The following is a 12,971-nucleotide window of genomic DNA, read 5'->3' on the forward strand; positions in this document are numbered from 1 at the left end:
ATTTAAAATCGAAAGTCATGAAATCACCATGGTATGTTGCTTGGCCGATCACACAAAGTTGACAACATATGGTTCTCTGTGTCGCATAGTTTGGCTAACTTGAAATATGATCAACGCGTCGCGTCGAACATTGATTGGAGTACAACAATTGCAAAGTTTAGAAGAAAAAAAATCCAACAAGAACAACAAAAATGTATTTCTTATACGACCAACAACAACTGGCAACAATTTCAACTTGTTCAAAAATAGCCTGGACATTAGTGACAACAGCTAGCAGCCATTGCGAATAGCCGCGACACACACACATACACATGCTTTAGAGAGACGCTAAACTAAAAGGAAACGACAGAAACAATTTAAGTGTTTATAATTGTGAGCTAAGAGCACTCCAACGTACACATACATATGTATGCATGTATGTATGTATTCATGTGCATAATGTGTGTATATGTAGTTGTGTTACATGTGTGTGCTGTAAGCATGTTCACAGATAAATAAGCAATTTAGCAAATACCAAACAAATCTAAAACCCAACAAAATTGCCAATAATTTGTAAATGGTATTTGGTTGCTGTTTTTTTTTTTTTGTTTCAAAGGCGAATTCTGCTATGGTCATTGTGTTGGGGTATTGTGGAACTGTAAAGACGTTTGGCGGAGCTCGAGTCTTTAGATATTATAAATTTGATTTTTATTTTGTTTAAATTATTACATAAAAGAGCTAAATAATGTATGAAATGTACCAGTCTCAAAGGACATTCTTCATCCATTGAAATTGGAAAAGTAATATTTTGTTGCGAAGTTTAAATGGGATTTGTATATTTTTAATATTTTTTTTTACTAGGAACAGATGTATGTCTCCACTATGCAAAATTGATATTATACGTTTCTTTTCGTCTTTTTCTTTGATCTTTTTGTAGTAATCGGAATATATTGAATTATTGGTACAAAAACGCACAGATGTATGAAGAATTGAAATGTTTTTTTTTTTACTACGATATCACTACCTGATGATGTTTTCTCTCGCAGAAAATTGAGTTCTGTATATGAGCTTTTTATCTCTACATTGGGCTAATTTTATGGTATAAAAAAGTGCTTTACTTCTTTTTCATACCCTCAGCCATATGGCTAAAGAAGGTATATATCATTTTATACGGCCAAAACGTGCCTCGTCGAAATAAAAGTTTTAGACCATAAGTCTTTTTGGACCAAATCCGTTTCAGGACATTTGGAGTCGATCTAGCGATGTCCGTCTGACTTGTGCGCACTATTACTCTCGAAGGGAGTATCCGATTTGGTCCAAAACTTGGTATTTTGTAATATTTTTGTCAAAATTAGATCGAGTTCGGTCCACTCCTTCTGGTACCGCCCCCACAAAGGACGACATTTTCAAAAACTAAATTTTCTGCACAGAAAGATAAACGATAATCCGAATTTGCTCCAAATTTGCAAATCCAATATTTGCGTCAGTGCTAGGTCAGGCCCCCCACAAATTTTCACAATTTTGAATAATTATAACTCTCATAAAATGTAATGTAAGTGTCCGATTGTATTCAAATTACATTACACATCTCAATAGTTTTATTATCCCAAAGCCTGGTGTGAAGATGGAATATATCGGTCAGCTCCTTCTAGTACCTCCCCCACAAAGGGTTAAAATTTTGAATAATCGTGAAGTTTATAAAAGGCGAAATTAATATAAGATTCCTTCCAGACACAGCACATCTCAATATTTCTATCAACACGAGATCTGCTATAAAGATGGTAGAGATTAGATCACACCTTCTGGTACCTACCCCACAACGGGTCAGAATTTTAAATAATTGTAGCTCTCATAAAATGTGAAATAAGCACCCGATTCTCTTCATATTTCACACATCTCAACATTTTCGATAATTCAAGATCGGTTATAAAGATGATAGATAGCCACTCGTCCGACAGCTGTTAAAATTATTCCAGTGACAGCTCATTATGTGAGAATTTTCCAGAAAAAAAGTTATTCGTTATGGAATTCAAGCGTGATAGTGTGATTTTCTTATATTTGGCTGGAAAACCACATAGATCGACATCAAGGAAACGGACGGAGTAAAACAGTAACTTCACCAGAAATGGTTCAAAAAGTCAAGATGTGACTTGTTCGAAACCCGCGTCGCAGTGGCCGAAAAATGGCTCGAAAGCTGAACATATCGCAATATTCCATTCGGCAAATATTGCAAAATGAACTCGGGCTAAAGCCATTGAAATTCCAAAAAGTGCAAGAACTTACCCCGCAACGCAAAGAAAATAGAATCAAAAGAGCTAAAGAGTTGTTTCGCTTGGCCGAAAGTGGTGAACTGCCGAATTTTGTTTTCTCCACAACAAACAAAATGATCGTGTTTACTTGCTAAAGAGGTCAGCTGAAAATGTGCACCTTTGGTTGTCCACCAGAACTCAAGCGCCGGCCATGGTGTGGGCCGCCATAACAGCCGATGGTCGCTCTCCGCTCGTATTAATCGACCGTGGCATCAGAATAAATGGCGAATATTATCGCGAAAATATTCTGGAGGGTGTATTAAAGCCTTCGGCACACAAACATTTTATCCGCAGACCTTGGACATTCCAACAGGACTCAGCACCATCGCACTCAGCACGCGCCACCCAAGAATGGTTACAAAAATGAGGTTCCTCGCTTCATTTCCAGAACATAATGGCCACCAAAATCTCCGGATACAAATTCGTTGGACTATTGTGTCTGGAGTATTTTGGAAAGCAAGGTTGTCACTAAAAAATACCAATGTGTCGATCACCTCAAGCAAGCGCTACGCCGGGAATGGGCCGAAATACCGCAGAGCAATATTCGACGGTTTCATTGGCATTGGCATTGAAGGCCATAATTCGTGCCAAAGGTGACTCATTCGAACAAATTAGAATTTTATGCTATTTCCGACATTTTTTGCCTTCATTCAAAAAAATTAAAAAAAAAAATACAAGATATAGAGAGATCCATATATAAAATTTTGGGCTTAGAATCAATATTTCGCGGTTATACAAACTCTCTTGGGTAAGGTTGTGGTTTAAATTTTTCGAGCAAAATGACACTTATGACACTTTATATCTAAAATAAAAATTCCAAGGCATCTTTATCCGAAAATTTCGTAAAGCTTGGAAGAATGGTGTTGGGTGAGGGGGAATATGTCCCCTCTATTCAGGTTTCTTTCATAATCTACTGAGTTGCTCCAGGTCCTCGTCAAGAAGCATCATTGATTCGGAAAATATCAACACTTTTGATTAACTGTCCTTTTTATTATAAAATTTCAACAAAGTCGTCGACACACTGGCCCAGATCGAAAATTTGTGGGTTCACCTAAGGAAAATGTTGGGATAAGGTCCCTGTCTAAGAGGAGGACCTTAATAATATACATATAAGGAAAAAGTAGCGATTGTGCACCCTTAAATTTATTTAGGGCCCTTTATATAAAACCTTAACCATACCCTAAGGAACTTCCAAAAATTAACAACTATACCATTAAGAACTGTACCTGTTAATTTTTTGGTAGAGGTTCTACATAATGGAAAAAACGTACAAATGTGACACCCTGACGTTTATCTATTCTGTTAAGACGCTTGGTTACTGGGACAAATGTATGGCTCCTCATGGCAAATGCAATACAAATTTCCGACCAAAACCTAAAGCGAAATGTAGTATTTCTCCCCAGTCGACCATGGTTCGGACCCAGCAAATCGAATTACATGTTAAATTGCCATAAACTGCAGGCAAATAAATGTTGTCTGTTTTTTTTATTAACCAAAAAAATTTGTTAAAATTTCAATATTTGGTGACATAAATACATGATAGCTTATGTCGTTGTTGTTGCTGTTACTGGTTGGGGCAAAGCGTACAATCATTGGTGTTGCTGTTATTGCCGGTGTTGGTCGTGGTGGTGGCGTCAAAGAAGGTAATCGTGTGGCACCAGAAAATACCCCACGTTGGAGACCAAATGCAACTCCCATGCCAACTTTTCTGCGGTATTTGCTTAGATGCATTTTAAATAGGTGATCAGGCAATGCAGTGCCGAACAAGCTAAGTTAGACCTTGAATTAAAGTTTTTTTTGTTGGCGAACAACAAACACACACTCAAATTTGTTAAATAATTTTATTTATTTATTAGACCATGTAAGTGTTTACAGTTATCGGCCATGTTTGTTTGGCTTTCAGCGCCTTGGCTACACAATTTCAATAAAAGGTGTTCTTTGTTTTTGCATTTAATAAAAATTTGAATTTAATTTTAAATTAAAAACAATTTTCGGCAATGTATTTGCTCTTGTTGTTACTGTGTTAGAACAAATGTGGGGGTGTCACATTTTGTGGCACGACATAGCAACTTTTTTGAAAAAAAATATTTTCAATATATTTTTTTGGTTTGAGAAAAATGTCATGAAAAGAAAAAAAGAACAAAGAAACAAAAAAAAATCTTTTTTGAATTCAAAAGAATTTTATAGAATTTTGTTTATATGGAAGATTATAACAAAAGAATAATTATCCCGCATTCCTTTTGGATCTACATTGCGAAATTAATTGATACAAGATCATCCGCAGCAGATTTTAAGATTTTATTTGGTGAGTCCATATCCTTTATGTTGAACTGAAAATTATCTCTTTTTTTGGTTTTGAATAGAAGATCTGTGGAACATATAAGTTCTTATAGATGATGTAGATCTTCTCATAGAAGAGCTATAGAGCTTCTCACAGAAGAGCTGTAAGTCTTCTCATAGAAGATCTGTAGGTCTTCTCACAGAAGAGCTGTAAGTCTTCTCATTGAAGAGCTGTAAGTCTTCTCATTGAAGAGCTGTAGGTCTTCTCACAGAAGAGCTGTAGGTCTTCTCCTAGAATATCTGTAGGTCTTCTCATTGAAGAGCTGTAGGTCTTCTCACAGAAGAGCTGTAAGTCTTCTCATAGAAGATCTGTAGGTCTTCTCACAGAAGAGCTGTAAGTCTTCTCATTGAAGAGCTGTAAGTCTTCTCATTGAAGAGCTGTAGGTCTTCTCACAGAAGAGCTGTAAGTCTTCTCATAGAAGATCTGTAGGTCTTCTCACAGAAGAGCTGTAAGTCTTCTCATTGAAGAGCTGTAAGTCTTCTCATTGAAGAGCTGTAGGTCTTCTCACAGAAGAGCTGTAGGTCTTCTCCTAGAATATCTGTAGGTCTTCTCATTGAAGAGCTGTAGGTCTTCTCACAGAAGAGCTGTAAGTCTTCTCATAGAAGATCTGTAGGTCTTCTCACAGAAGAGCTGAAAGTCTTCTCATAGAAGAGCTATAGGTCTTCTCATAGAAGAGCTATAGGTCTTCTCATAGAAGAGCTGTAGCTCTTCTCATAGAAGAGCTATAGGTCTTCTCATAGAGGAGCTATAGGTCTTCTCATAGAAGAGCTATAGGTCTTCTCATAGAAGAGCTATAGGTCTTCTCATAGAAGAGCTGTAGCTCTTCTCATAGAAGAGCTGTAGCTCTTCTCATTGAAGAGCTATAGGTCTTCTCATAGAAGAGCTGTAGCTCTTCTCATTGAAGATCTGTAGGTCTTCTCACAGAAGAGCTGTAAGTCTTCTCATTGAAGAGCTGTAGGTCTTCTCACAGAAGAGCTGTAGGTCTTCTCCTAGAATATCTGTAGGTCTTCTCATTGAAGAGCTGTAGGTCTTCTCACAGAAGAGCTGTAAGTCTTCTCATAGAAGATCTGTAGGTCTTCTCACAGAAGAGCTGTAAGTCTTCTCATTGAAGAGCTATAGGTCTTCTCATAGAAGAGCTGTAGCTCTTCTCATTGAAGATCTGTAGGTCTTCTCACAGAAGAGCTGTAAGTCTTCTCATTGAAGAGCTGTAGGTCTTCTCACAGAAGAGCTGTAGGTCTTCTCCTAGAATATCTGTAGGTCTTCTCATTGAAGAGCTGTAGGTCTTCTCACAGAAGAGCTGTAAGTCTTCTCATAGAAGATCTGTAGGTCTTCTCACAGAAGAGCTGTAAGTCTTCTCATTGAAGAGCTGTAAGTCTTCTCATTGAAGAGCTGTAGGTCTTCTCACAGAAGAGCTGTAAGTCTTCTCATAGAAGATCTGTAGGTCTTCTCACAGAAGAGCTGTAAGTCTTCTCATTGAAGAGCTGTAGGTCTTCTCACAGAAGAGCTGTAGGTCTTCTCCTAGAATATCTGTAGGTCTTCTCATTGAAGAGCTGTAGGTCTTCTCACAGAAGAGCTGTAAGTCTTCTCATAGAAGATCTGTAGGTCTTCTCACAGAAGAGCTGAAAGTCTTCTCATAGAAGAGCTATAGGTCTTCTCATAGAAGAGCTATAGGTCTTCTCATAGAAGAGCTATAGGTCTTCTCATAGAAGAGCTATAGGTCTTCTCATAGAAGAGCTGTAGCTCTTCTCATAGAAGAGCTATAGGTCTTCTCATAGAGGAGCTATAGGTCTTCTCATAGAAGAGCTATAGGTCTTCTCATAGAAGAGCTATAGGTCTTCTCATAGAAGAGCTGTAGCTCTTCTCATAGAAGAGCTGTAGCTCTTCTCATTGAAGAGCTATAGGTCTTCTCATAGAAGAGCTGTAGCTCTTCTCATTGAAGAGCTATAGGTCTTCTCATAGAAGAGCTGTAGCTCTTCTCATAGAAGAGCTGTAGCTCTTCTCATAGAAGAGCTGTAGCTCTTCTCATAGAAGAGCTGTAGCTCTTCTCATAGAAGAGCTATAGGTCTTCTCATAGAAGAGCTATAGGTCTTCTCATAGAAGAGCTGTAGCTCTTCTCATAGAAGAGCTATAGGTCTTCTCATAGAAGAGCTGTAGCTCTTCTCATAGAAGAGCTATAGGTCTTCTCATAGAAGAGCTGTAGCTCTTCTCATAGAAGAGCTATAGGTCTTCTCATAGAAGAGCTGTAGCTCTTCTCATAGAAGAGCTATAGGTCTTCTCATAGAAGAGCTGTAGCTCTTCTCATAGAAGAGCTATAGGTCTTCTCATAGAAGAGCTGTAGCTCTTCTCATAGAAGAGCTGTAGCTCTTCTCATAGAAGAGCTATAGGTCTTCTCATAGAAGAGCTGTAGCTCTTCTCATAGAAGAGCTATAGGTCTTCTCATAGAAGAGCTGTAGCTCTTCTCATAGAAGAGCTATAGGTCTTCTCATAGAAGAGCTGTAGCTCTTCTCATAGAAGAGCTATAGGTCTTCTCATAGAAGAGCTGTAGCTCTTCTCATAGAAGAGCTATAGGTCTTCTCATAGAAGAGCTGTAGCTCTTCTCATAGAAGAGCTATAGGTCTTCTCATAGAAGAGCTGTAGCTCTTCTCATAGAAGAGCTATAGGTCTTCTCATAGAAGAGCTGTAGCTCTTCTCATAGAAGAGCTATAGGTCTTCTCATAGAAGAGCTGTAGCTCTTCTCATAGAAGAGCTATAGGTCTTCTCATAGAAGAGCTGTAGCTCTTCTCATAGAAGAGCTATAGGTCTTCTCATAGAAGAGCTGTAGCTCTTCTCATAGAAGAGCTATAGGTCTTCTCATAGAAGAGCTATAGGTCTTCTCATAGAAGAGCTGTAGCTCTTCTCATAGAAGAGCTATAGGTCTTCTCATAGAAGAGCTATAGGTCTTCTCATAGACGAGCTGTAGCTCTTCTCATAGAAGAGCTGTAGCTCTTCTCATAGAAGAGCTGTAGCTCTTCTCATAGAAGAGCTGTAGCTCTTCTCATAGAAGAGCTGTAGCTCTTCTCATAGAAGAGCTGTAGCTCTTCTCATAGAAGAGCTGTAGCTCTTCTCATAGAAGAGCTGTAGCTCTTCTCATAGAAGAGCTGTAGCTCTTCTCATAGAAGAGCTGTAGCTCTTCTCATAGAAGAGCTGTAGCTCTTCTCATAGAAGAGCTGTAGTTCTTCTCATAGAAGAGCTGTAGCTCTTCTCATAGAAGAGCTGTAGCTCTTCTCATAGAAGAGCTGTAGCTCTTCTCATAGAAGAGCTGTAGCTCTTCTCACAGAAGAGCTGAAGGTCTTCTCACAGAAGAGCTGAAGGTCTTCTCATAGATGAGCTGTAGCTCTTCTCACAGAAGAGCTGAAGGTCTTCTCATAGATGAGCTGTAGCTCTTCTCACAGAAGAGCTGAAGGTCTTCTCACAGAAGAGCTGAAGGTCTTCTCACAGAAGAGCTGAAGGTCTTCTCACAGAAGAGCTGAAGGTCTTCTCACAGAAGAGCTGAAGGTCTTCTCACAGAAGAGCTGAAGGTCTTCTCACAGAAGAGCTGAAGGTCTTCTCACAGAAGAGCTGAAGGTCTTCTTACAGAAGAGCTGAAGGTCTTCTCCCAGAAGGGCTGAAGGTCTTTTCACAGAAGAGCTGAAGGTCTTCTCCCAGAAGAGCTGAAGGTCTTCTCCCAGAAGGGCTGAAGGTCTTCTCACAGAAAAGCTGAAGGTCTTCTCACAGAAGAGCTGAAGGTTTTCTCACAGAGAACTGTAGGTCTTCTCACAGAAAAGCTGTAAGTCTTTTAGAAGAAGAGCTGTAGGTCTTCTCACAGAAGAGCTGAAGGTCTTCTTCTCGTAGAAGATCTGTAGATATTCTTCTCGTAGAAGATCTGTAGATATTCTTCTCGTAGAAGATCTGTAGATATTCTTCTCATAGAAGAAGGTCTTCTCACAGAAGAGCTGAAGGTCTTCTCACAGAAGAGCTGAAGGTCTTCTCCCAGAAGGGCTAAAGGTCTTCTCACAGAAGAGCTGAAGGTCTTCTCACAGAAGAGCTGTAAGTCTTTTAAAAGAAGAGCTGTAGGTCTTCTCACAGAAGAGCTAAAGGTCTTCTTCTCGTAGAAGATCTGTAGATATTCTTCTCGTAGAAGATCTGTAGATATTATTCTCGTAGAAGATCTGTAGATATTCTTCTCATAGAAAATCAGTAGATCTTCTCATGGAAGATCTGTAGATCTTCTCATAGAAGTTCTGTATATCTTTTCATAGAAGATCTGTAGAGATCTTCTCATAGAAGATCTGTAGAGATCTTCTCATAGAAGATCTGTAGAAATCTTCTCATAGAAGATCTGTAGAGGTCTTCTCATAGAAGATCTGTAGAGGTCTTCTCATAGAAGATCTGTAGACATCTTATCATAGAAGATCTGTAGAGATCTTATCATAGAAGATCTGTAGAGATCTTCTCATAGAAGATCTGTAGAGATCTTCTCATAGAAGATCTGTAGAGATCTTCTCATAGAAGATCTGTAGAGATCTTCTCATAGAAGATCTGTAGAGATCTTCTCATAGAAGATCTGTAGAGATCTTCTCATAGAAGATCTGTAGAGATCTTCTCATAGAAGATCTGTAGAGATCTTCTCATAGAAGATCTGTAGAGATCTTCTCATAGAAGATCTGTAGAGATCTTCTCATAGAAGATCTGTAGAGATCTTCTCATAGAGATCTGTAGAGATCTTCTCATAGAAGATCTGTAGAGATCTTCTCATAGAAGATCTGTAGAGATCTTCTCATAGAAGATCCGTAGAGATCTTCTCATAGAAGATCTGTAGATTTCATCATAGAAGATCTGTTGATCTTCTCCTAGAAGATCTGTAGAGTTTGTTTTATAGAAGATTTGTAGTTCTTCTAATGATAAGATTTTCCAAACTTTTGCGAGAAGATCTGTAAACGTTTTCTTAAAAGATCTGTATATAGCTCATTTTTATAAACATCTGTTAAATATGTAGGGTATCACATGATTGGTCCCAATCGTGATAGCCTTTTTCCTTTGTCGCTGTACATTTTTTCAAATTCTAAGAATTTTGCAATCTGAGTTCGCAAATTAATGAATGATGTTGTGGGTTTTGGTGTTTCTATTTTCGTTTTTTATTTTATTTTGGGATTGAAAATTTAATTTTTGTGTTGTGAGCGCATGAGAGTGAGAAATCGTGCTTCTTAGATTTGAGTTTGTTGTTGATTGTTATTTGAATGGGGAGTTTGTGTCTTAAGTCTTTTGATTTGCATTGTTGTGTCTTCATTTGAAATGTTTCAGTTTTTTTGTTAGAAACAATGAAGTTGGGTTTTGGCAAATGACACATAGTGTCGGTATGATGAATTGTTGTGTTGATTAGGCGATTTTTTTTTGAAATTTTAAGCTGACAAGATTTGTTGAAGATTTCATTAATTTTTTCGCAACAGGATAAGACACAGGGTGTGGGCAATTCATGGAATTAGATGAATAATTTGGTTTTTTTTATGAAGATAAGATGTGACTCTGTTTTATTTAGATTGATGTGTGATAAATTGCAGCAAATGATATTTTGGTGTCTGAAATATGGAATATGGGATTTGCTCAGGCCTTGTGGTGTAATGTGGTATTTAGGGTGCTAAGTATGGAAGATCTTTTTTAAAAACGTTTCAATATAGGTCCCATATGTATGCACCTTTAGGCAACAACCTAGGAAACCTTCAGCTTTAATTCACCATTTTCCAACAAAATTAGTTGAAATTTGGGGTTTAAGGTTTTAATAATTTGTATTCCCTCTTCCTCAGAAAATTATTGTTCAAATATTCAGCAGATTCTGTGAAAGGACCTGTAAAAAATAAAATTTCGTTGACTGTATATCCAAAATGGAATATTCCAATTAATGGTATTTTGCAGCTTTTGAATGATTGGTTTTTTGGTTTTTTAAGGGAAAAACTATTTTTATAAAAAATTACGTAAAAATAACCAGTAATTATTCCAAAATGAAAGCTTTAACTATTGCTCAATCGTTGAAACCCAAAATCCAAAAAAAAAAAAAAAAAATGGGGGAGAGGGTTAGAAGGACCTTGTGCCAATCCTTTTAACCCTTTCCTTGGTATAATTGCTGGTTCTTCTGACACTGTGATTTGTGGAATATTCCACTTTTATGCCCTCAGTCATATGACTAGAGAGGGTAAATATAATTTGATACGGCCAAAACGTGCCCCATTGAAGTAACGATTTAAGACCTAGGTCTCTTTGGACCAAATCCGTTTCAGGACATTTGCAGTTGATCTAGCGATGTCCGTCCGTCTGTCTGACTGACACGCCCAATAACTCTCGAAGGGAGTATTTAATTTGGTCCACACTTGGAACACCGTAATACTATTATCAAACTTAGATGGAGTTTGGAGGTGAGCAATATCGGTCCACCCCTGATACCTCCCCCACAAAAGGCCGAAAGATAAATGATGATCCGATTTTGCTCCAACTTTGCAAATCTAAGTATTTCCATCAGTTCTTTGTCAGGTGCGAAAATGGACGATATCGATCTCCTCTACCAAGTACTTCCCCCACAAAAATGTTTACCCTTGATTATAACTCTAATAAAATCTGATGTACGAGTCAGATTGTTTTCTAATTACACATATCATAATATTGTTATCAACCCAAGGTCTGGTGTGAAGAACATATACATGGGTCTACTCCTTCAAGTACCTCTCCCACAAAAGGGTCAACATTTTCAATATCCACAAGGCTCATAAAACGTGAAAGTAATATCTAATTAAATTCAGACTTGGCACATCTATCAGCACAAGATCTGTTATATAGATGGTAGAGATCTGACCATTCCTTCCAGTACCTTCCCCCAAAGGGTCAAAATTTTTAATAACCAAAAGTATTATAAAATTCGAAATATCCATTCGGTTCCCTTCATATTTTACACATTCCATTATTTCTATTCACACGAGATTTACTGTGAAGATGAGATATATCGGTTCACACCTTCTAGTATCTCCCCCCCAAAATTTTGAACATCCGATTCCTTTCAGACTTGGTACATCTCAATATTTCCATCAACTCAAAATCTGTTATAAAGATGGTAGAGATCGAACCATTTCTTCTGGTACCTCCTCCACATAGGGTTCAAGATTTTGAAAAGCAAAACGCTTAAAGAAAGCTAAATAAGCATCCAACTCTCTTCAAATTTCACACATCCAAATATTTTTACTAATGTAAGATCTGTTGCGAAGATGATATATATCTGCTAACCCCTTCTGGTACCTCACCCACAAGGGGTCACTATTTTCAATAATTTTATATGTCATAACTTGCGAAACAAGTAAGCGATTCTTTACAACTTCCTATATCTAAATATTTCTCTCAACCAGAAACCTGAGAGGAATATGGAATTTATGATTTTGCATAAAAATTGGATGTAAATGTTCGATTTTCTTGTAATTTTGTCCATACCAATATTTCGATCTGTATTGGATGAAGTATGAAAATGGAATACTTCGGTCGACTATGTCACTTATTTCATATAAAGTGAAGTGACCCTCTATCGAGGTAGGAATAGGCCAATATTGTAACTAAATATGATATAAATATTGCGACGAGTCAGGTTTGGACTATATCGACTAATTTAGTCCAAACTTGGCACGTCGCAATATTTAAATCATATTTATTTAGGTACGATACGAAATTGACAATATTGGCCCATTCTTTCGGAACCTACTTTATAGAGGGACAGCAATTTGAATAATCATAACAGAAGTCAACATATATTTAAATAATCCGACATTGGCTGAGGGTATACATCTGTCGGCAACACGGAGTTACACTTTTTAACTTGTTTTATAGGTATTAAAGGCTCCTCATTTGGCAAATCCGCTTTGAAATTACCACTCTAGAACCCCATATATGTCCACAGGACAACTTTAACAATACTCTTTCTATACTCCCTCGACCCTAGAAACAAAAATTTCCTATCAAGCATTTCTTTTATTTTCCAAACAATTGATGATTTCTATTTACGACAGTCTTTCCGATCAGCATCATCCTTGTTCTTTCATTTGCCTCATCTTCGTTTAGTGCTCTTTTTTTCTTTCCACTCCCTGGATTCAAATTCCTATGAAACGACAGGCCGTAATTTGCTATGACAACATTTTTCGCTTCTTTTCCTTTTACAGATGAGGCAGAAACATGTTTTACTGTTGTTGTTGTTGTTCTTGTTGGTGTTCCTTCGTTTTTTTTTGTCCATACTCACTCTTTTGTTATTGGATTTGCGTTTGTCCATATGTGCGTATGTGATGGTGTGTGTGTGTGTG

The 12,971-nt window shown here is 37.6% G+C and overlaps 1 protein-coding gene across 1 annotated transcript in view; it reads left to right on the forward strand.

The window, feature by feature from the left end:
- Positions 1 to 4,406: 4,406 nt before the first annotated feature.
- The window catches only part of LOC101891451 (cadherin-related tumor suppressor), a 626,314-nt gene continuing 617,749 nt past the window's right edge, over positions 4,407 to 12,971 (forward strand). The window contains exon 1 of the mRNA XM_059124554.1: positions 4,407 to 4,593. The gene's annotated coding sequence lies outside the window, so the exon portion shown is untranslated. The remainder of the gene's footprint in view (positions 4,594 to 12,971) is intronic.

The sequence above is a fragment of the Musca domestica genome, unplaced genomic scaffold, assembly GCF_030504385.1.
Source record: "Musca domestica strain aabys unplaced genomic scaffold, Musca_domestica.polishedcontigs.V.1.1 3, whole genome shotgun sequence".
In the NCBI taxonomy this organism is placed as follows: domain Eukaryota; kingdom Metazoa; phylum Arthropoda; class Insecta; order Diptera; family Muscidae; genus Musca; species Musca domestica.